The sequence below is a fragment of the Halichoerus grypus genome, chromosome 7 (assembly GCF_964656455.1).
Source record: "Halichoerus grypus chromosome 7, mHalGry1.hap1.1, whole genome shotgun sequence".
In the NCBI taxonomy this organism is placed as follows: domain Eukaryota; kingdom Metazoa; phylum Chordata; class Mammalia; order Carnivora; family Phocidae; genus Halichoerus; species Halichoerus grypus.
This window is the reverse complement of record NC_135718.1, coordinates 78,329,690-78,353,366: the sequence shown is the minus strand read 5'-3', so window position 1 is coordinate 78,353,366 and position 23,677 is coordinate 78,329,690. Positions and strand designations below refer to the sequence as shown.

General features: G+C 49.5%; 1 protein-coding gene and 1 long non-coding RNA gene across 10 annotated transcripts in view; both read right to left on the bottom strand.

Moving 5' to 3' along the window:
* The window catches only part of SGMS1 (sphingomyelin synthase 1), a 270,354-nt gene that overhangs the window by 201,135 nt on the left and 45,542 nt on the right, over nucleotides 1–23,677 (bottom strand). For 3 of the 9 annotated variants that reach the window (XM_036123426.2, XM_036123430.2, XM_036123429.2), the window contains one exon: nucleotides 11,527–11,673. The exons of 5 other annotated variants lie outside the window; for them this stretch is intronic. The gene's annotated coding sequence lies outside the window, so the exon portion shown is untranslated. Of the gene's footprint in view, nucleotides 1–6,098; nucleotides 6,238–11,526; nucleotides 11,674–23,677 lie in introns of all 9 variants that reach the window. One more of the 9 variants, XM_078077801.1, reaches the window with a different exon arrangement.
* LOC144382476 (uncharacterized) lies at nucleotides 18,461–19,685 on the bottom strand. The gene is made up of 2 exons (XR_013449467.1): nucleotides 19,333–19,685; nucleotides 18,461–18,681 (listed from the first exon to the last, which is right to left on the bottom strand). It is a non-coding gene; the product is annotated as an uncharacterized LOC144382476 (long non-coding RNA).

Genomic DNA, 23,677 nt, shown 5'->3' with positions numbered 1-23,677 from the left:
GTTAAGCGTCTGCCTTCGGCTCAGGTCATGATCCCAGCGTCCTGGGATCGAGTCCCACATCGGGCTCCCTGCTCTGCGGGAAGCCTGCTTCGCCCTCTCCCACTCCCTGCTTGTGTTCCCTCTCTCGCTGTGTCCCTCTCTGTCAAATAAATAAAATCTTTAAAAAAAAAAAAATACCACTGCTCCCATTCCCGCCCTCACCAAATATGCTGAAGGGTCCGCCATATGCTGGATGGTATGCTGGGACTCAACAAAATCTTAAAAAGGAGGGAGGAAGTGGAAGCGAATGGCTCCGGAGGAACCGAACCCCAGCCACCACCACAGTGGGCCCACTGAGAGGGAGAGAGCCGGGCAGTGCTGGGGAAGGCGGGCTTCAGCCAGGCCCCGCGGGGCTCGGAGGCGGTGAGACTATGATTCCAGCTACCGATGGAAAAGCTGGGGGATGAAGGTGTGTGCTCTCCTTGGGGTGGGGGTGGGGCTGGGGGGAAGAATTACCAGATCTGCATTTCATAGAGAGGACGCAAAAGAGCCTCGGAGCGTGACCACACCGGGAGGACAGCAACAGAAGGGAACAAGTGGGGGGACCTGGGATGCTTTCTAGATCACCAGTGGCTTGATCTGGGAAAGCACACAGAGCAGGAGAGACAGGGACAAGACTGAGACCCGGCTCTGGCTGAGTGCTTCGGGCACATTCTTGCGGCCACCCCATGAGGCAGGGGACCAACCAGAGGCGGAGACCTTTGAGAAGGTGTAAGATCTGAAACTCCGGGGCTGCAGGCATGGAGGAGGATGAGACCGAAAATACCCACTCACTACCTTCTCCTTTCCAGCCTGGTTGCATTTTATACTAGTCATGCTGTTACACCTGTAAAGACTTCTTCCAGCAGAGGCGTGTTCACGTAAATCTGATTTTCTAAATGACAGCACTTCTGGCAATTTTGTACCTCTCGTAACAACTTAATTCAAGCAATCAGAAAACTCCTGCTACTGAAAGCATTTCCTTAAGATCCTGCCTTTTCCTGCCTTGTTACACCCGGCACACCAGCAGAATTTTGTTGTTTTTCGGAGACCTCGATGTCAGCACGGAGGGCCCGGCCTGCATCGTGGCCTCGAGCACCGGCCTGCGTGGATGGTGAACACCAGTGCAGCGTGTGGCGTCATCTGTCACCCTGGAAGCTGCCCTCCATGGACACAAGACCAGGACAGGGGCCCAGATCTCGAAACTGGAATAAGGACACTGCCCCCCGCTGAGCCACCCCCTCTGGGCTGTCTGGGAAGAAAAAGGCTCGTGTCAAACGCAATCGGGAGACGGGGTAGAGCCTCTGAAAGCCACGACCAGAACCAACCTGCAGGACTCATCTGCATAGGAAAAGGACTTTTATTCCAAGAGCTGATGTTCTCTTTTCTGATAAAACACAAATCTCCCAGGGAGAAGGCCCTAAAGCTGGCCGTTAATCACCTCTAGGACAGTTTCGGATTCTTCTCTGCCAACAGCGTTTAACAGGAAAAACTCATCCAGAGGTGGAAGAGGCTTCGCGTCCCACACCACGGCCTGAAGTCACCCTTAAAATCCTCCTGCGGCCACCACGTCTCCCATGAGACTGTGATGGCACAGCTTCCGAGCTCCAGCTGCCCAGCTCGAGCTGGGGAGAGCCACACCCGACGGCTGTCACCCTTCCTTCTTCAAGGCCGCGCTCGGCACACCAGAGAGCGGTGTAAACAGCCTTTTCCAGGTTCTGTGCGTCTCAAAATGGCCGGAAGCGTGTTCATTATTCTCCTTAAAATTACTTTTAAAAACTCAAAACGCCCTGACGCACACATGTGTTTACAAACCACCGTTTTGAAGGGCTGCCACTCGCTGACTCTTAGATACCTGTTTCGGGATGGAGTGTGAGACGCCTGACAGACTGAGATAAAGAAGGAAAACTAGAACTTCTGACACCGCCAATCTGGGCGGAGAGTGGGAAATGTGCCTACCTGCCCAGCAAAACTAAAAGGTCAAGAGAGTGCGAATTTATGAGTAACATGAGTCAAAGTGCCACAAAGAAAAGTTTGCAAGAGAAGAGAAAAGCTATAAAGAGAATATATAAAACAGGTAAAATTACATACAGTTGACCGTTGAATATGGGTTTGAACTACTCAGGTCCACTTAACATGTGGATTATTTTCCATAAATACAGGACAGTACTGCAAATGTACTTTCTCTCCCTTAGAATTCTCTTTTTTTGTTTGTTTGTTTTATTTTATGTTATATTAATCACCATACATTACATCATTAGTTTTTGATTCTCTCTTAGGATTCTCTTAACCCTTTCTTTTCTCTAGCTCACTTTAGTGCATGAATACAGTATACATATAACATACAAAATATATATTAATTGATTGTTTATGTTATCAGTAAGGCTTCTGGTCAACAGTAGGCTATTCGTAGTTAAGTTTTAGGAAGTCAAAACTTATATGTGGATTTTAAGCCATGTGGGGGATGGATTGGTGCCTCTAATCCTCATGCTGTTCAAAGGTCAATGTATTTTATATTTATATAAAATAGGAACGACATACATACCTATAACGTAGTATATACAATGTACTACATGTCTACATTATATATGCATAATGTATTAACATGTACAATATAGGGGCGCCTGGGTGGCTCAGTCATTAAGCGTCTGCCTTCGGCTCAGGTCATGATCCCGGGGTCCTGGGATCGAACCCCGCATCAGGCTCCCTGCTCAGCGGGCAGCCTGCTTCTCCCTCTCCCACTCCCCCTGCTTATGTTCCCTCTCTCGCTGTTGTCTCTCTCTGTCAAATAAATAAATAAAATATTTTTTAAAAAAGTACAATATATAACATATAATTGTTTATGTACACATTAGATGTCATATAAAATATAAAAAGCTATATATCACCTATGACTTGTAAGTTAAATATATCATAATGATATATTTACGTCCCATTTTTTGTCTGCTAGTTGGTTTTTATCTTTCAGCAACCATTCATGCAGATGTTTTTGTAATTATAACGTAATGCCAAGTGCAAACACAAGGTAAAGGGAGTTTTCTCTAATATCCCAGCTTTTACTGTTTTTAGCATGCAACTTACCTGCTTTTCAGAGCAAAGGCATGCGGTCACTCTTCAGACTTGGACCCTCACCTCCCTCACACACCCGGGGTCTACATGCTCGTTCTCGAGCCAATTTTAACAAGTAACACGAGGCATCCACATGAGATCTGCCACAAGCCCAGCAGTGCAGGGGCCTAAAGTTAGCACCCAAACTAGCCCGGAGACCAAGTGCGGACTCTGCGCAGGGCAGTGAACATTTCAAGACAGACTTAGGTTTTCCCGTTACAGTGTGCTCATCTGGAAAAAAGGCTAGCAACACAGTCTGCGAATGACCCTAGAGTCTGGGGCTGGTTCTCCCGTCTCTCGGCAGTCGTGGGAGGGGCAAAGGACAGAGGGACGGGACGCAGTGAGCCTCTGCAGGTCTGCACAGCAGGACTGAAGCTGGCTGGCAATTAAGTTATTTTAAAAAGCCAAGGTGAGTCGATATACATATTAATGTGTCTAGCTGGAGAAGATTATTAACCGTTAGAACAAAGGGTTTGGGGGTAAAAAAACCTGCAAGTGAAACAGAAGAGAGTCCCAGTGATTGTAGGGAAAAGGAGTCTCCTTAGCGATTGTGACCTGCATGTGAGCGAGCCTCGGAAACAGGGGGGCCAATGCTTCCCTTCTGGAGCGGGCAGGGTGGCTAATGGGGTCTGAGGACAAAATAACTGGGCAGAGCCTCCACTCCGGCAGGCGGTAGATACGAACCAGTGACTCCCAAAGCTCCAAAGCCAAAGGTCCAAAAACGTCTGTGTGTTAAAACCACAAACTCAGCGACTGTGACCCAATGACCATGGCTGTGAGTAAACTTTTCAAGTACGTCTTTAAACCAAAACATTTTTTCACTTGATTTGACTCCAAATGCCTTTTAAGACTAAAAAAAGAAACATGAAATAAAAAATTCAAACTCAACACTGACTCAAGGGGGAACCACTGAAAGAATGGGCTTCTTCGGAGCCAGCCCCGGGGAGGCACCCCCTGAACGTCCCGCACAGGAACCTCTCGAAAGACTGTTCTGAGGACGGAAACACTCCCGCGGGGGTGCAGGTGATGTGCAAGCGTGCGGACGGGACACACAGGAGCGTGACAACAGAAATGACAGGAGGGGACAGGTCTGGAAGGCCAGGGGCACCTGAAGGCTTTGTGAACGGACCTGCTCATCTTCGCGGCAACTGGGAGAACCTTCCTTGTCCCCAGTTCACAGGTGAGGCAGCTGCAGCCGAGGAGGGTGCGGGCGAGCTGGGCCCACCAGAGGGGCAAGGAGCACGATGTCGCAGCCCCGGGCAGCCCGAGCCCTCCACAAGGCCCTTCTGTATCAACCACGACACACTCTCGGTCCGAGGAAGGGGAGCCAGCTTGCGGGCCTGCGGCACTTCATCTGCACAGGTGCCCATCTCTAAGACAGATTTTCAGCTGCAGCTGAGAGCTCCCTTTTTGCTCACATTCAGGTTTTTTTTTTCTTTAATAGAAAATTTAAATCAAAAGCGCTTGCCACAAAGCTGAGACAGACAATATCAGGTCTAACTGCGAAGGCCAAGAGAAGCAAAAGTGAAATAGATCGTTCGTGCAACAATAAACTAAAATGCCACCTTGCAGTTCTGGAGCCTGAAGCGTTTTTGAAAATGTGAAGTAAGTCGGAGAAAGCAGAGAGCGTAACAGGGTCCGTCCTGGCTGATGGGAGGAGCACCTGCAGTGCACAGCACCTTGTTCTAGAAGGTGCTGTCCAGACGGGCCATAAGCCCTGGGGAGCAGGATGCCTTCTCATCCACCCGAGAGAGAAACACGGAACATGGGCCATTTCCCTTTAGAGCTCATTCCACTGAAACTATCTTCATCTCCCGCTCATGCCTGGTACCGTGGTTAAATTATTCATAGTTTCTGTCTGAAAAAGAGGAAGAGAGAAGCGAAACGCGCCCAGCCCTGGTGGCTTTTGTCACTCTAGGGAGAGAACGGTGCCTGTGTGCAGCATCAGTAAAATCTAGAACAGGGGACAGGACTAGCTCTGCGGCTGACACGGCAGCGTCGCTAACAAGCTCGGTCACAGTGCGGGCAGCCTCAGGGCCCATCCGTCACCGGCACACGCGGGAACCCCAGTGTTACAGGGGCACAGAGAGCCTTTACAAGTGTCCTCTCCAGGGGACGCCGGAGCGGCTCAGTCGGTGAAGTCTCTGCCTTCGGCTCAGGTCATTCAGGGTCCTGGGATGGAGCCCCACATCAGGCTCCCTGCTCATCTGGGAGTCTGCTTCTCCCTCTGCCCTTCCCCACTGCTTGCACGCTCTCTTTCTCTCTCTCTGTCTCTAATAAATAAAATCTTTTAAAAAAATAAATAAATACTTGAAATAACTCTTTAACAAAATGTGTGTCCACCCCATAGTGGGTGATGCTGTGCAGCAGTGAGCTGTCCGAGGCTCCCAGCCAACAGGAACATGCCACCGGGGCACACGAGAGAGGGCGGTCTGGTTGACAAAGTGAATCCATGCTCACTCACAGGAGACGGAGGTGGATACCAGGCCTGGCAGAGCTAGTCGCTGTTTCTGGTGAACCAAAGGCACGGATCCCAGCACTGGAGGCTGGCTGAACTGAACGACACAACAGGACTCCACCACAGAATTCGTGTTTAAAATCGTCTCAGGAGTAAAAAGAGCGATTTTAAAAGTTCAGGTCATACCACAATTTGGCGACTATGCTTCCCTTATTATGAAATACGTAGATTACAGTAGAGTAGCATTTATCCCAATTACAAGCCAAAGAAATGACAAGTTTGAAATGCCGGTGACCAATGACAAACAAGCCGGTCGGTGTGCCCAGAACATCCCCTCCAACAGGCATGGCTCAGCCAGCGTCTCCCTGTGCCGTCACTGACCTCAGAAGCACTGCCACTTCTCAAATAAAACACCACCCAATGAGGTCCAAGCAGGAAGTTCAACAGGAAATAATTCTTAGATTGACTGGAGACTGCCTATGGAAACTAAATTAAAAATTCATATTGCACTGACCTGGAGCGTGTGACGTTCCATGGTGTGCGGAGCTCAGATTCAGCTTTGCCTCTTCGCCAAGACCAGGAGATGACACACGTTGGTAATGACAAGGCAGCAGAGATGTTTCAAGACGACCTTTCTTTTTTGATTAAGTTTACTGTTTGTAAGCAAACAAACTGCTTCGTCACTAATACCTCTGTTTCTTCCCCCGTTGTATACGCAGCCGCATACGCAGCCATCTTTGGTGAGCTAACAGGGTCCCCTGAGGGTCCCGCCTTGCCTTGCTCTTCCGGCAGGCACCCCCTTCTAGCAGTTTCCCAGGGAAGCACTCCAAATTCTGTTCCCTCTACCTAATCTGTGTGTGGCTACAAAGCACCCCTTTTATTGGCTTTTATACACCCCTCCTGCCAAACACAGAGTCAGAAAGACCTGGCCCAGGTTTCGACACCAGTGCATCTGGCCCCAACCTTCTCCCCAGCCCTCCGCTCCCACCAGACTCCCCTAGTGCCCAGCCCTTGACTTACAAAGGCACACTGACTGCCCTCCCGCCCTGAAAGGCACACCAACCTGGAGAGCCAGCAAGCCCCTCCTGCTCCCACCGCTCCTCCTAAGACTCCTTCCCCAACTTTTACCTCTGCTCAGCCCCTTCACAGACACCCACTTGTCAGGGGCCTGCCCCTTCCCCCCACTTCATCCAACTACTAGGAGTTTGTAAGACAGAGACATAGGCAGTCCTATCTCAGCCAGAAATTTCCAAAATTAACTTTGGCCCCAGCTCCTTGGAGAAATGGCTGATTCCAGGGCTGGAGCGGGAAACACTCAAGATGAGCCCAAAGCATCTCATAGGGCCAGAAAGAATACTAACGTGCCCATGTGTGTGCACACCTACGAGCACACACACGCGCGCACACACACACACACACACAACCATGGGAGCATGTCTGAGGACACAGGAGCCAACTGAGAGAGCTCCCAATGACCAAGGACCACGTGAGCATCAATTACATGGCCACGAGTCCATGCTGCTACAACCGACTATGTAATGCTCCGCCCTCAAGAAGGTGCAGCCTCACTCTCTGGTCCTTACGGATGCACCACACACAGTGACTTCCTTCCAGAGAGGAGCATATGGAAAGGGAAAAAAGAAGTCATTTGACAGCGGGGACACGTGACAAACACAATCTCAGCCAGGCGAGGGATGTCAGCCCCAACAGCGGTAAGTCACGCTGACCCTATGTACCGTAGATATGGTGAAAACGGCGTTTCACCTCTGCAGTCTTCCTCAGAGAAACCCACAGCCCCAATCTAATTGGGGGAAAACATCAGACATATCCCGGTTGAGAGACGGTCTACAAAACATACAAAACACCTGACTAGTTCTCCTCAAAACAATCAAGGTCATCAAAACCGATGTCTGAGGAACGACCAGGAGGCTGAGGAGACAGGTGTGGTGACGTGAAGGGGATCCCAGGACCCAGAAGGGACGTGAGGCAAATCGGAGTGAAATATGGCACCTGGACCACTAGTTACAACAAGCGTACGGGCTGATGTGCGATGTTAACAGAATGGAAGTTGGGTGTGGGGAATGAGAACTGCCTGTACTATCTTCCCAACTTTTCTCTAAATCTAAAACTATTCTAAAATTAAGTTTATTCTTAGAAATTATCTCTGGCTCCTTCATCTCCCTACCCCACAACCAGGCTGCAGGCTGAAGCGTCCTTCTGTTCCCTCCTCCCCCGTTTTCGGGGCCACAGTCCTTCGTGGGCCTTGTGTTCTCCGATCCATCCTCCACACAGGTGCGGAAGGAAGCTTTTGAACACACAAACCTGAGGATAACACCTCCCTGATAAAGGCCCTTCAACAGTTCCCACTTACCCAGATCAAGGTTGGTCAACTTTTTCTGTTACCGGTCCAGAGAGGACATATTTTAAGCTCGGCAAGCCTACCCTACTCTGCCATGTGCAATATATAAACAAGTGGCCCATGTTTCAATAAAACTTTATAAACACAGGCGGAGGACTGGATTTGGCCCAAAGGCCATACCTAGCATATCAACCCCTGGCCTAGAAAGTCAAGTCCAAACTCCTTAGACGGGCATTCAAGGCATGATCCACATGACCCTAAACCTTCTCTCCTCCTTCCTTGGGTTATGTGATCTGCTCCCACGTGGATGCACTCCCCGATTCCCCTCAACCTGCAGGAGTCAGGGCCCCTCCTCCTTGAAGAGTCTTCCGATCATTCCGTGTCCAAACAACTTCTCCCTTATCAAAACTCAAGGCCTACCTGGACACCTACAACTCACCTGGTACAACACTAGCTAAATTGTTAGAAATCATATATTACTGCTTAATTTTGTATATTTGCGTTAGTTCTGTTCTTTCCAGTCAATTCCAAGCATGTTTAAGTTATTAAGTAACACAAAGTCAGTTAAGACACACTCCATGCCTTCAAAGACCAGCAAACAGTAAGTACTTCCTAAAACTTGTTCGCAGTACTCAGGACATACTAAGAGGTGCACCCTCTACTCAGAAGCGTTCTGTAATCAACAAAGTCTGAGGGATCCTGGGTTCAACGAGGTTAAGCAGCTTTCCTTGCCAGAAGAATTTCCAAGCCTGCACCGTACACTGTGAATCTCCTTAAGAGGGATATTTTACACACTCACTCTCAAATCTGTTTGGCTTGGCTATGGAGTTTTTCCACATTTTTAGCCATCTGTGTCCTGAGGAACAATTAAGAGAGTGTTGAAATTAAGTATAGTCCTACAAGGTGGACTGAAAGTTCTAATTCTTTCTATTCATCACTGTGGTGGGCTGAATAATGCCCCACCAAAAAAGTTACCCAGTTCTTAATCCCTGCAATCTGGGATGCTGCCTTAAATGGCCAAAAAAAAAGGAAAGGAAAAGAAAAGAAAAGAAAAAGGACTTTGCAGGTGTGATTAAGTGAAAGATCCTGAGATGGGGAAATTATCAGGATGGACCTTTAATACTATCAAAGGTGTCCTTACAAGAAGGAGGCATAGGGTGTTTATCCTGTGACTCAGCTGTCTCATCTGTAAAATGGGGCTTTGGGAATCAGATGAGGTCATGTAAAAAGCACTTCGTACAGTTCCTGACATATAAACATTTGCTGCATGAAAACCATTAACATATTATTATGTTATAGTATTAGTATATTATTATGTTATAGTATTATTGCTATTCAGAGGCCCCAAAAAATCTACTTTCACCCCAAGCCAAATCTCATATTCTTTTATTCCCAGATTGGCAAACTACACATCTTTACCTAATTTCTGGCTTAGGACATTTGAAATTACCTCAGCAAGGTAAGGCAGGTGGGTGGAAATGTTCACGCACAGCTTTTGGTTCCTGATTAGCAACATACTTCGTTAGCCATTAGTTGAAAAGAGCCAAAGGGAGGATTGACGTAAGAAGAGAGAAAGATTTTGAAAGAGGATATGGGAAAAGTCATAGCATCCTCGCTATTCTTCTGGACGTCACGATCCAGAATTCTTGAGAAACCTGTGGCTCTGTAAGCTAATGTGGATGTTCTCTAGAATCCTGGTGAAGTAGGATGGGCATTGAAGCACGTATGGAGTTTGTGCAGAAGACAGCAGTAGATACCTCAGGAAAAATGACCAAGACCTCCTCAGGACGCTGGAACTAAGAACCTCCAACAGCGGTGAAAAAAGACACCTTCCCTTGTGGGGGCTGTCCCCGGCAGACAGGGTCCTTACTAACACAGCATAAGAGACAGATGACAGATGGATGGGGATCTCCCTCCCTCAGCAAGAATCACAACAAGAGTTGCCAGGTCACATAAGGCAGAGATGAAAAAAGAGCGACAACACAACCCACAAATTCCCCACCCGGCCCAGCCCTAAATGCCAGCCCCCGTCACTCTACCCCACGAGCAGTGGCCACGAAGCTACGGCAAAGGCCGGGAGGCAGCCAGCAGAGATCCGCACCAGGCCTGAAAGGCCCTGAAAGGTCTGGAGTCACCCTTGGAGCCACAGAGAATAGCAGGGACCTAGCAAGAAGCACAGAGAGTAGGGGTCTCAGAGCACAGCTCGTGGGAGTTCAGAATCCTATACCGTGACTGCAGCCTCAGCTGTCCGACCCCAGGCAAGTGAGGGGCTGTGGAAGCAGGGGTCACACTAACTAGTTATGGTAGAAACACTACTTACAGGGCTGCAGAAGAAAATCAAAGTAAGTCGCACTTCTGGCCATACTCAAGACAGAGAGAGAGAACAACACCCACCTCGCGGTGACAGATGTGAACACACAATCACACAGCATGTGTGTTAGTGAACACACAAGGCCAAGCTGTCCTGTCTGCCCGTCAGGGAAAGACCATCCTGGGACACACCAAAACCTCACGAAAGACTGCAAATTCAGACAAGCAGCCTTAAAACAGTGAAACACTGAATGTTAGGGATTTTTAAGAAGCACCTTCTTTATTTTTAAATTTTAAAATAGAGGTGGTAAACCCAAATGCCCGTGAAGCCGGGCATGGAAGGGAAATGGTTACAGAGGGCAGATCTGCAAAACCAGCAGGTGCACGTCTCACCCGGGAAGGCAGCCCCCTCCCAGGCCCAGCCAGCGGCCGCCCCAGGCAGCTGGGGGTACAGCAGCCGCGAGCTGGTGCCAGGGCCACCCCCACCCCCCCCCCCCCCCCCGCACAGCCCAGTTAGAGAATCCCAAAACCACTGAGCGCCTGGCTGCTCTTCTTTTAGGATTATGAAAGTCATATAACCGCATAAAACGTAGTTCTGAGGAATATAAATGAAGGAGTGAAGTCCTTCCCTTCTACTCCCCTAATTGTTACCAGATTAGATCATTATGTATCCTTTTTCTAGACACACAAAATGTTCTAGGAGTTGCTTTTCTCACTCAACAATATGTCACAGACATCCTTCCACATGAGTACATTCAGATCGATCACTGGTTTGGGTTTGGGGTTTTTTGGTAGTTTCTGTTTTGTTTTGGTTTTTGGGTTTCTTTTGTTTGTTTTTTGCCAAACGCAGAGTTAGAATACAAAATTCCAGGGCTGGTAGATGATGGGAGAGCCTCTCAGCCAATCCCTTTCACTCACCAGATGGGGTCCCCAGAGGTCCTAGACACATCTAGCCACACACGAAAGAACTCTGCTCCCTGCCCGCCTCCCCCCCACCCCCCCGCCACAGGGCCAGGCCAGCAGGTGTCACCAGCATACTGCCATCATCTTTGCTTTCCATAAGAGCGGAGCCAAAAGGCCAAGCTTCCCACTTGGCCGGTGAGAAGGAGATATAATTAGCTTAGAGCAAAGTAATGGACTGTAATCAGTAAAGACCCTCACATCCAGCCATTTTTTTTTTTAATTAGCAAATATCTAGAATCATTCTAAACCCATCCAGGTTACTAAATTAGAATTCATTAGCAGTCATATTCTACATATTTCCAAAACATACTTGAAGTGGAGTTAACTCAGATTTTCAAGTTCACCCTCTTCCTGACTCGAGGCGTGAAAGAAACAGGGCCGACCAGCACGGGTGAGTCCAGGGCTGGGTCCAGTGGGATAAGGGATGTGGCTGGAGCCTCCGTGTCAGAGACCACCCCTAGGAAAGGACACGTTTATTAAAAGGAAGAACTGCAAACTTCATATTTTAAAATATTAGTTCTGTTAGTGAATCAAGGTACTGAAAAGCTAATTAAGTACTCAGACCTTCAGAAACTCCAGTTTAGCTCCCAGATATAGAAAGATCTCTCTATCTAAAGATATAAACTCCCTGGAGGCCAAAGCCTCCCTGCAGCTAACTTCTGAAACATTTTAGGAAACTTGACCTCAAATTAGAAACAGCATTTCAGCAAGGGCTACTTGGAGGCTTTGAGAAACTGCATTTCAGATAAACACAAACTGCAGAGGTAAGTTATTCTTTTATCCTATTAATATAATTGCTTTATAAAAGAAATGTCTAGGTGTTGTTTTTTTCTGGTATTCTTTATCTCAACTAAATGGGAAGAACCATCTACCTCTTGGCAAGCTAGAACTGGAATATTCCAGATTGCTTCCCTTTTCCCTCCCTTCCATTCTAAAAAGAAGATCCATCAGGAGTCTGTCCACCCTTGCTCCCCTGTCTCAGGTTCTCAGCAAATCTCAGAGAGACCGTGGCAATCACCTCTTGACTCATTCTCAGACACCAATCTTTCCCCTCTCCCACCTGTTCCCCAAAAAACTGCCCAAGTGTTCTCAGTTATTCATTTGACAAATACTTGCAGAGCCCTTGCTAGGTAGGCAACAGGCACCGTCCACCACTAAGGACCAAGCAGGGTGCACCACCGACTCCCCGCCCTCAGGACCACCCCGGAGTGCTGTGGGAGAAGTGATCTGTGCAACGGGGAGAAAGCAAGCAGGCAGGGGAACAGGGAGTGCTCAGGGCTTGGTTGTTCTATCTAAGCAGTCGGCCAAGGTCTCATTCCCAAGGGGACATGTGAGCATGTTCTCAGGGAGGGAAGGTGACAAACGTGGCGGGGCAGAGCGTTCCAGATGGGGAGGACAACGGGTGCTCCCAGGAGCACATGCCCGTGCATCTGAGGACAGCGGGGGGCCAGAGTAGCCCCACACAGTGCACAGAGGGACACTCTCAGCGGTGCAAGCAGAGAGGACAGACTCCGGGCGCTCGTCAGGAGGGACATGGGGACAGAGGGTGCATGCACTAACTCCTTCCCAGAATCTCTTGGGAAGTTTACAGATCTTCAGTATCCTGAGAAAAATGAGTCAAGAAATAGGGGGAAAGGGTTATAATTCTCCTACTTGCTTAGCAATCAACATAGAATTCACTCAACATCAAGTGCAAAGCAAGAGTAGGAAATGCTGGTGTGCAGAGGTGAAGTTGTTAAGGTGAAGGCTGCTATTTTCGTGAACTGGACCAGGAGCTCGGAGAAGAGAAGCTGCCCAATCCAATCACCCAGGCTTGCTTGTAGCTGATACCGTGTGCTAAGTGTGTTCAGAGTCCCGTCTGCTGCCAATGCTGAGTCCCTCTTGCAAATAAAGTTAATATTAAGAAACTATACATAGCATGCTTGATATAAATCCTGACTCTGTGTAGTGCTGTTAATCTTGCTAGAAGATCCAAATGTTAACATCATGCAAACACTACCAGATAATATTCAGAAGCATTTTCCAGTGTTTGAATATTCCATATAAATAGTTCTCTGTAAACAGTACTAAACTTTTTTTTAAAATTTTTTATTGTTATGTTAATCCCCATACATTACATCATTAGTTTTAGATATAGTGTTCCATGATTCATTGTTTGTGCATAACACCCAGTGCTCCATGCAGAACGTGCCCTCCTCAATACCCATCACCAGGCTAACCCATCCTCCCACCCCCCTCCCCTCTAGAACCCTCAGTTTGTTTTTCAGAGTCCCATTGTCTCTCATGGTTCTTCTCCCCCTCCGATTTCCCCCCCTTCATTCTTCCCCTCCTGCTACATTCTTCTTCTTCTTTTTTTCTTTCTTAACATATATTGCATTATTTGTTTCAGAGGTACAGATCTGAGATTCAACAGTCTTGCACAATTCACAGCGCTTACCAGAACACATACCCTCCCCAGTGTCCATCACCCAGTCACCCCATCCCTCCCACCCCATCCCCCACTCCAGCAACCCTCAGTTTGTTTCCTGAGATTAAGAATTCCTCATATCAGTGAGGTCATATGATACATGTCTTTCTCTGTTTGACTTATTTCGCTCAGCATAATACCCTCCAGTTCCATCCACGTCGTTGCAAATGGCAAGATCTTATTCCTTTTGATGGCTGCATAATATTCCATTGTATATATATACCACATCTTCTTTATCCATTCATCAACAGTACTAAACTTAGTGCTTCTCATTAAACATGTTTGTAGATATTCATAATAATAAGGTAAAGAATAACAAGAATGTTGGAAGTATTTTAAGATAAAGTAAATCAATTAGCTTTTGTGCTAGATACATTTTAAATGTTGTAAAAATTTTTAATAAAAAGAGGAAATTTTTAAGAGGGAAATGTGCTTTAACAGAAGAAATGCAAAGAAAAGATGTAAATGTCATAGAAATCACACCCTGGTCTAAAATCTGAACGGGGGGGGGGGGGGAACCACTTCAACAGCAAAACCAAATGAAGGCAACCAGAAAAATAATTTCACTGTTAAAAAAAGGCAATGAGTTTCTATGAGCTTCGGGAGCCCAAATGTTTTCTAACAAGCAGTAAGCAGGCCTGCCTGTTGCTCTGGAGATGCTATCTTTATCCTCCAAGGCCATTCACTGTACAAACAACAGAAACCAGGGCCTCCGCTCAGCAGAGAAGCCATGGGGACCTGCTTCCCCACCACAGGCCGACTGACACGGGCAGACAGACTGACACGGGCAGACAGAGGGAGGGAGAGTGTGGAAGCTGGTGGCTTTCGAGGTTACAGAAGTCATCAGCATAGCCTTACTAAGCCAGTCCCCTTACCCTTCCTTATACAATGCTCACAGCCACGCTGAGACACAGGTACTATCCTCACCCCCTCCCATCCTCCAAACGAGGAAACTGAGGCACAGAGAAATCACGTACTCGTCACACAGCTACTAAGTGGTGGAGTGAGAGCCCACCGCGGACACTGGGCTCTGGATCCACACTAGCAGCCCCCACTGCCTCTGTGCTTCTTCAACTGGACCCGAAGACTTCAGAGTACAACTGGCGATTTCTACGTGCTCATGGTTCAGTGAACTCCCAATAACGTCATCATCATCGTCGTTACTGTTTATCTGCTTATATGAAGGACACTGTATTAAAAGGCACCATATAAGTTTTCCCCCGATGTGCTAAATCTAATTCCCAGCCTGGAATCTTCCCCATCGAATCCACAAAAAATAACCACATTATCCCAGGCTGCTGACACTTCATACCTGCACTATCCCAGATGAGCAACATGGAATGAGCCAAACACCATGACAGAAAACAGCATCTGGCGTCTTCTTCCTGTTAACTGGAGAACTGGGCTCTGTCGGTGCTCAAGGACATGAAATTTTAAGGCTTTGGACCTACGAATATTCCCCACTTCGGTGTTAAGTACATACTGGTATGAAAACCGTCAAGGACTGTCCCACACCGGTCCGTTCGGACGACACCCAGAACCGGGAATTCTGAGCGGAAAGAGACCAGGATGCTGAGGGAAAGTGGTGAACACACCGCAGGGGAGACATCACACATCCAAGAGCCGTTACTGAAACTCTACGGGTTGGACAAGAAAGACCCCAAATCCTGTTTCATTTGCTATCCATGATCTTTTACTTCAACCTGCCTTTGTCTCTTGAAGCAACATCAGTATCCAGACCACCGACCGTACCCCCACACAGCCCACCCCCACTCCCTTGCGGTCACGCATCGTCTGTGCGTGGCGGCATCTGCAATCCCATCCACAGAGGCAGCCACCTACACTGATACCCAGGCTGCTTCGGGAGGGAAGGAGAAAGGGAGAAAGCAGGGAATTCAGCGCCCCCCCACCCCCCGCCTATCCCTGAATATGGGAGATCTAGGAGACCTGTACTAGAAATAACCCCACCTCACTGGTAAGGATACTGAACCCAAAGAAGGTAAGTAGCCTGTCCAAGGTCGTACAGGACTGAGCGTGAACTGCTGCCCTGTACTCTCAGGCTATGATCATCAGATTTTAGCTGGTCGTCTCGCCAGGCAGAGCCTGCCCGAAGAGCACAGGAAATAGCTCCACCCGCAGGGAAGAACCAGGCTCCTCGTGGGGTGAGCTCTGGGCAGACAGCACAGCCTCAAGCGGGTGTTTACTAGCACGCAGGAGCTAGAATATATACTGTGCGTGTCCCATCACTTACAAGTGCCTACCATCAAAATCCATTGTCTCTGGTGTACAACTGTAAGAAATGTCACGTCAACTATGGAAACGGAGAGAAGCTTCTTTTCCTTAAACCTCTTAAAATAAGAAAAGGTGTCGAAGGGAAAGAAAGCAAAGAAAGCGGGGAGAAGAGCCCAAGCAGGAAGGTGGCTTCCTAGTGGGACCTTCGGTCCTTCCTCCGAGCTGTGATGCATACCCAGATTCACACGGAGGCAGGTACACATTGTGTGTATGTTATGTTTTGTGTCTTTTCTGACTCTGGCAACACAACTGTCAGGTCCTCACGCCAGGCACCGAGGACAGCAAGGAGGGCAGGTCAGCCCGATCAGCAGAGAGAAGCCCCCTGCGCACATTCCTGGCAGCCCGGCCCTTCCGGCAAGAGAGCCGACAGCAGGGACCCAAAGAGCAGCATTCCCCTTGACCGAGCACAATCCTATTCCCCTGACACCACGCAGTCCTTTCAGGGCATTTCAGTCCACTCTTCGCATCTTGTTATTCACTTGTTATTCAAGAAGAGCCCCTCAGCACTGAGGCGAAGCAGAGGTTCGTAATTTTAGCGCTTATGTTGGGCAGACATAAAGTTTTAAATCCATAGTCTAAGAACCAGTTAACCGGTACGGTCGACAGGGATAAAACAGAACGAGGAGATAAAAGACCCGCTTTCTGAACCTTGGACTAGTTATGCAACCTTGGGCAAATCAGACTTTCTCCAGGTCTGTGTCTTCACCGGGGCTACGGCCTGTGGGTGCATCCTGTGCACCGGGCACCCGTCAAGCATTCTGCACATACCGGCTCCTGATGATCCCACAATGCTGTCGGTAGGTATCACCACCCGCACCTCACAGCTGAGAAAACCGAGGCCTGAAGTTAAACATCTGGCCTCAAATGGCAGAGTGAGAATACAACGCAGGCCATGTGGGTCCCACACGGACTGCAGCAGCAGAGGGCCTCTGGGATTCCTTCCGGCTTCACCCTCCACAAGTCCCGGATTCTAGGAATGAGCTGTGCTCCATGGGTCACATTCGTGCCAGGTTTTTGTAGCTGCTCAGTACCCTTCACAAATAACAAAGCCTTAATCTTCGAACACAGGAAGATTTAAAGCAGCCACCAAAAACCCTGACTTTTTTTTTTTTTTTTTTAAAGATTTTATTTATTTATTTGACAGAGAGAGACACAGCGAGAGAGGGAACACAAGCAGGGGGAGTGGGAGAGGGAGAAGCAGGCTTCCCACTGAGCAGGGAGCCCAATGCGGGGCTTGATCCCAGGACCCTGGGATCATGACCTGAGCCGAAGGCAGACGCTTAACGACTGAGCCACCCAGGCGCCCCAAAAACCCTGACTTCAATAAAAGGTCACCCTGAAGTGAGCTAAAAATGCATTCGGTGTTTCAAATGCTCCTTGACTATCCCACTCTCGGTTGATGTAGGAAGAACTAAGTTATTAGCTAAATTGAAAGGTGGACAGATGCAAGTCAGAGGAAGGTTTTGCTTTTGGAACAACTGAGACTAGAAATATGCCCACAGCCAGTTTCAAGGCTCACTAACAGCCGATGGACCTCTCCCCACCGAGGACCCCGGGAAGTTTACCTTCCACTCTACTCCCAGACAAAACAGGGAAGGAGAGCCTGCAGAGAGCTCCTGGAGAGCCTGTCTTCATCTGGGTTCAGAACATTTCACAGAAAGGACGAACTAAAATCTGAGACTCTGGCACAGAGTGTGAAAAACCCACCCTAGTTCATGTGCATTTCTTTTTTACAGATCACATTTGAGGCCCACCCTTTCTTCTTTCAAAGCCTCTCCCTGATCCAACTCAACCCTCATCCAAATGCATGGATGAAACGACCACTTTCGAGATCAGAGATTCTAGGGCTCCACTGTGCACAAAGTTGAGCTGTCTCGTTAAAATGCAGATTCCTGGCCTCTACACCCAACGGTTATGGTTCAGTGGGTCCGGTATGAGACTCAGGAAGCTCTATTTCTGATACACACTCCCCCACCCTTACACACCTGCACGTGCACATGCCCCACCTCTGCCTGGAGCCCCTCCCCCTCCCACGCTCCACACCAAGCAGAGGCTGCAAAGGCAAAATCACAGCCTAGAGGATGTCCCCATCATGCCTAGGAACAGGTGCGTCTTCTCTGCCCCCTTCCTTGTGCATCTGCCCACGGTTCCCAGTGCTCCACCCTCGAAGCTCTGATCCGGTCAGTGCGGCGGCCCTGATTAGGGGAGCTCAAGCTCTACCCGTCCCCAGGAAACCTCAGCAGCTACATCCCCCCTCCCGGTATCAGGGCGATAAGTCTGCAGGGCAGGTGGAGGCCCCCTGGCCATCGCTGCATCTGAACCCTCATTCTCCACCATTCTCTGGCATGCCCGCACACGGCGCCTGCAGGAAGGCCTTCCATCCCCAGGCTAGGCGGCTCCGTGGCCACTGCAGTGATCGTCATTCAGCGAGAGCAAGGTACGACGAAACAGACTTCTATAAAACACTGAGACACTGAAAACCAACTTAAATCGTCTTGCATAAGAGACTCTTTTTATGGAGCTGATCTCCTATGCCATCCGTCCCATAGTGACCGGGGTTTCGGTTCCCAGGATCCGCGGGTGCAGGGTTTCTGATTATACTCGCGTCTGCTTCGGAGCAAAGGCACGGACAGGCCGCCTCCAAGTGCCACCGGCAGCACCGCTGACAGGTCCCAGGGCTCTTGCGCCAGCCCTGGAACACTGGGCCTGCCAACAAGAGGGCCACAGGAGGCTGTGAGACTCCGGGCCTCAGGCCAAGTGCAAGAACCCGTGGTCCAACCAGACATCAATGCACCACAGCAGACCCCTGCACCCACACACCTTCCTGCTCTTGTCACCTGAGCCCGAACCCGAGTGCTTACGACAGCCTGGACAGGGTGTTTAGAATGCTGGCTTTCCTGAACCCAGGGAACAGCATGCGGTTAGAGACCCACGCAGGGGGAAAGGATCTGGCACCGTGTGAAACAGACAACACACACCACCAGGAAGAGAGCAGTGTGTAAGTCAGGGCTGTGCTCACTTCTGGGGGGAAAGGGCACGCGCACCTCTAGAGGGCTAGGAAAGGTCTACTTCTTAACCTGGGAGGCGGAAACCAGGATTTACTTGGTGACGGTGAATTTCTGTTCTATGTACTCTAATGGACGTGCACCATTTTTTTAAACGCTAAATAGGGCTTTACAGCAAGCCCAGTGCTCTGCCGATACTCTTGGGGCCTGCCCGTCCCCGGGCACCTGGCTCATGGGGAGCGGGGGAGGGATTAGCACACTATCTTCTTCTTGCCCTCGATGGACTTTCGACGGTGTTTACCCTTTACAGCTTTCCCTAGCTTTCCGGTAAATAAGCATGGTGCTTACGTACTGTTGCCCTACCCTTCCCTCCTCTCCGAAATGAGCACTGAAGGGCAGCAACTGTCCCATTCAGTACCCGTGGGCTTAGCGCAGGGCCTGGCACCCAGCAGAGACACAGGAGATATCTGTAGGACACACAAAAACAAGAGTCATCCTCTCAAAACCGTGCCATAAGAAGACGCGTAAGACCCCGTGTCCCACACCGTCCACGCGGACGCCAGGCAATCAGCAGCAGCAAAGCCGATGGCGTGTCATCTGCTGCAGGGCAGCACAGCCTTCCCCCACCTCTGCTGGCGACCGACAGGCCGCACGCACCGGGCTAGAGATGAGAAAGGCCTCTTCAATGCTGCCAGGTATGCTGCATCAAAGATACACCTGGAGGGGCGCCTGGGGGGCTCAGCCTTAACCGTCTGCCTTCAGCTCAGGTCATGGTCCCAGGGTCCTGGATTGAGCCCCGCATTGGGCTCCCTGCTCGGCGGGAAGCCTGCTTCTCCCTCTCCCACTCCCCTTGCTTGTGCTCTCTCTCTCACTGCGTGTCTCTCTCTGTCAAATAAATAAATAAAATCTTTAAAAAAAAAAAATACACCTGGATAAGCAGCACTTCAGGGCACGGATTTGGGCGTCAGGCATAAGCCGATTACGATCTCAGCTCTACCACTGACCAAGCAAGTAACGCCGTGAATGCCTCGTTCTGCCAGCAGGTGCCATGGGCTGGGAACGGCGCCTGACTCCGGAGCCTCGAGCTGGCCTCTCCGACTCTGTCTTCTTCCTCTTCCTCTGGGAGGGATGCAGGAGTTAACCCGCCGCAGCGTCCCTTGTCTCCACGTTCGGGTTTCCTCGTCCATGGGTGAGCGCTGGTGGGATGGGAGTCCACCCGTCACAGATGCTGAGAGGAAGCCGGGATGTCCCCCCGCGCCCCCCGCCCCGCCGGCACCCAGTGTGTGCGCGCGTCCCCGAGGCTGCCACCATCAGGTGCTCCCACCCAGGGCTCTGAATCTGCAGCAAATGACACAAAGGGCCAGGGACAGAGAAGGCGGCCACCGAGTGACACGGAGAGGCCTGTCCAGCCGGGCCTGGCTGCCATCAGCAGGTGCATCCTCACTGGGGTGTCCACAGCATGGTGGTGGTTCTCCTCCCATGGTACGGTCTTTGCTCGGGTTCTGACCACCCAGCCGCCTTTGGTAACTGCTGGATATTCTTCCAACAAATGCTTTTTCTGCTCAAGCTCTTATTTGCAACCAAGACCACATGGACCGAGGCTGGAAAATTCTGACAACCTCTGGCTTTCGGAAGTGTAAGAGGAGGACAAAAATAAAACATCAAAAGCAGCTAAACCAGAGAAGTGATAGCTCAGAAAATGAGACTTAGCAAAGATTCACACTGCAAAAGTGGTATTGCACGCGTTTGCCTCATCTTTCTTCTATTACCCTGACCTTCCTGACAGCGCCCTCGTTTCTGCAAATAGACACTTCCTCTGTTCGCTTGACCCAGCAGAGGAAACTACAACCAGAAAACAGATCGATTTTCTTTGTGCTTCTCTGTCGACAGCTTCTTCTGTTCTCGAATTTCTCTCTGATTCTTGGAAACCAGAAGACCGCAGATTACTAGACTCCTTAGCATTCACGGCAGTTTAACCAACGTTTATGAAAGGTCCACCGTGTGCGAGGCATTTGTAACCTGAAGTCGTAACAAACGGAGAGAGTACAATTCAAATCCAACTGACCCATCTGTAATTCAGGCTTGAGAATTTTATTTCTAAATGTGAAACACCCAGGTGATTATTTTGTAAGTATTCTGGGTTCTACAGAATATACTCTAGCAGCACAAAACCAAGAGGCTCTGCGAGATGGCCTACAAGCCAGAAGCAAGCCACACACAGGTTCTGTCTGGCATTAAGGCTTTCAATCAGTTCCTTAAAACTCTGGATTTCTATTAGGGTTGGAAGACCTGGCCCCCCACCCCCCACGCAGGCCACCATATGGTGACACGGGGCATGTTCCAGCAGGGTCTGCTCCTGGTAAGGGTCACGCAGCTTTCCAATGGGTCACAGGGCCCAGGCTCTGCGATCGTTTAATATCCAACCTACTTCGCCGACATGTCACCTGCCTGGCCCCCAGAGGCACTCGACTTTGGGATTCCTGCTTCAGATGCATCACAAAGTGGGCTTTAAAAAACAGATGCACACACACTTATTTCAAATGCTCCCAAGTTTCCTTTTTCCACAGGGAAGAAACGGGGGAAGAGATCCTTTCCCACTTCAGTCAAACATTCCCTGAACCTTAGACTTTCCAGAAATATTTAATGTTTAAACTACGGTATCTCTTAGTTCATCATCACATTGTGCATTTAAATGTTTGCCTTCAGGAAACCATGAAACGGCGTTATGTCTCCCAACCCTCTTCTCGCTGCCACCTGTCGGGCGTGCGGAGGGGACCAGGGACGTGGGTCCAGCTCACTCGGGAACACACAGGCAAGATCGTTCAGACGCTTTTGCCTTGACCATCACGTTCCTAGTGACGTTCAAGCATCTTCATTTCAGGAGCAAAAGCCTCTGGTACTGTAAGAGCAATATTTTTAAACAGCGATATATACATATTTCTATTTCCTCCAAATGTCCTTTTCCTCCCATTAAAAGGAAGCAGATAAAATTCCTCACACCTTTTGTTGTTACATGGCCCCAAAAAGAGCCTGAAGGTAATGCTGCTCGGTCACTCTTGGTGAATGCTCAACTGAAGGAAGGAATGAGCGAAGGAGCAAACACACCAAAGGACAGAATACCAGTATTTATGAGCCAGAGGACCTGTGAGGACCCTTCCCCGTCTACACCCCAGAGCCCCAGGCTGCTGCCCCCTCCCTTCACAGCGGCCAGGTCACGCCCCCCCCCCCCGACCCCACCACGTCCACCCCATTCATAATTCCCAGCCATGCTTCCTGACCGTTACTGGGAAAACACCGACACACAACCTCCCATCTGCATTCCCGGCTCCCCCTCCCGTACGTGAGTGAGGGAACCAAATCTATGGAGCGCTGAGGCGGAGTCTCTCTGTCCGGGACAAGAACGTGCAGCCTGAGACACCTGCAGACGCAGCAGTGACGTGAATGGGAAGTCTGGGTGTATGGGCTCGCTCTCAGGGTTTTCTGCTGACCTTGGAACGCCGGGCTCCATTTCTTAAAACAGTTTTACACTGGTAAAGGCCTGGAAACTGTGAGCCTCCGGGGAAAGATGCCCGGAAAACCAGGGTTTATAAGGTGATGTAACTTCCCCATGGTCACAGCCAAGAAGCTGGAATTTATACCCAGACCCGTCTAGGGCTCTTGCACACCACTCACCAACAACAACTGAACAGCCACACAGGAAAATCAGAGAGAAACTACCACTGCCGTGCATTCTGTAGACGTTTTGACCCCGACATCATCTCTTTAACTAGCAACAGAAATGCGCTAGGCGTCCCCCAGCCAGCTGACCAAGTCGTGTTGGGGAAATTCAGGTTTGACGGCAAGGACCACCTCTTCTGAGCTCACATCCCTTCTTCTAGTCAAAATGAAGTAACTCCTGAAACTACGACCATGGGATTAGATTCATAAGCAAGGATGCTAGGATACTGCATACATGGGGTTTCCCAAATACCGGAGGAATCAAGGTTCAGTGGGACCCTTTCCACCGCTTATACCCACAACATTCTCACTTACTGGAACAAAAGGGTCAAAATGCACAACACCCTGCCCATAAAATGACAGAATTCACCAGATTCAAGGATTCTGGGCAGTATGCTGAAGGTGTAAATGGCGGGGGGGTGGAGACAGATGACAGAAGGGACCCCTCAACCAGAGCATCACAGTCATCTGCTCTGCATACTGGGTGTTTGGAAAGAAAAAATACACACACACACACACACACGCACGCACACACACACTTGAAGAGCAGTTTCCACTGCTAAAACCAAGACTGCAACCTTGCCAAAATTAGTAGGAAACACAGTACTGCAGAGAATGCCCACTTGTTTGTTAACTTTTTAAACGAAATACAAACAAGTTGTGGATGTCTGCCAGTTGGAAAGAGATCTTTTTGTTCTGCTCTTCTGCCCTTTCTGTATAAGCTCTTGTCCTCTCCCTCCTCATTCTCCTCTCTTGGTGTGCAGGTTAGGGGAACAAACCACAGGACCTGCCTCCATCATTAAAGCAGAATGCAACCCAGAGCTTGGAACGCTGACCGGGAACCTTCCAGAAAGCTTTCCTGAAAGCCCCTCCCCAGGGAGCACCGCTGCCGGCAGCACCACGCTCGGGCTCCAGGGCCCACACTCGACCCCGAAAGCGATGGCAAAAACATTTCCAGCGCCTTCTGAGGGCCTTTTCTA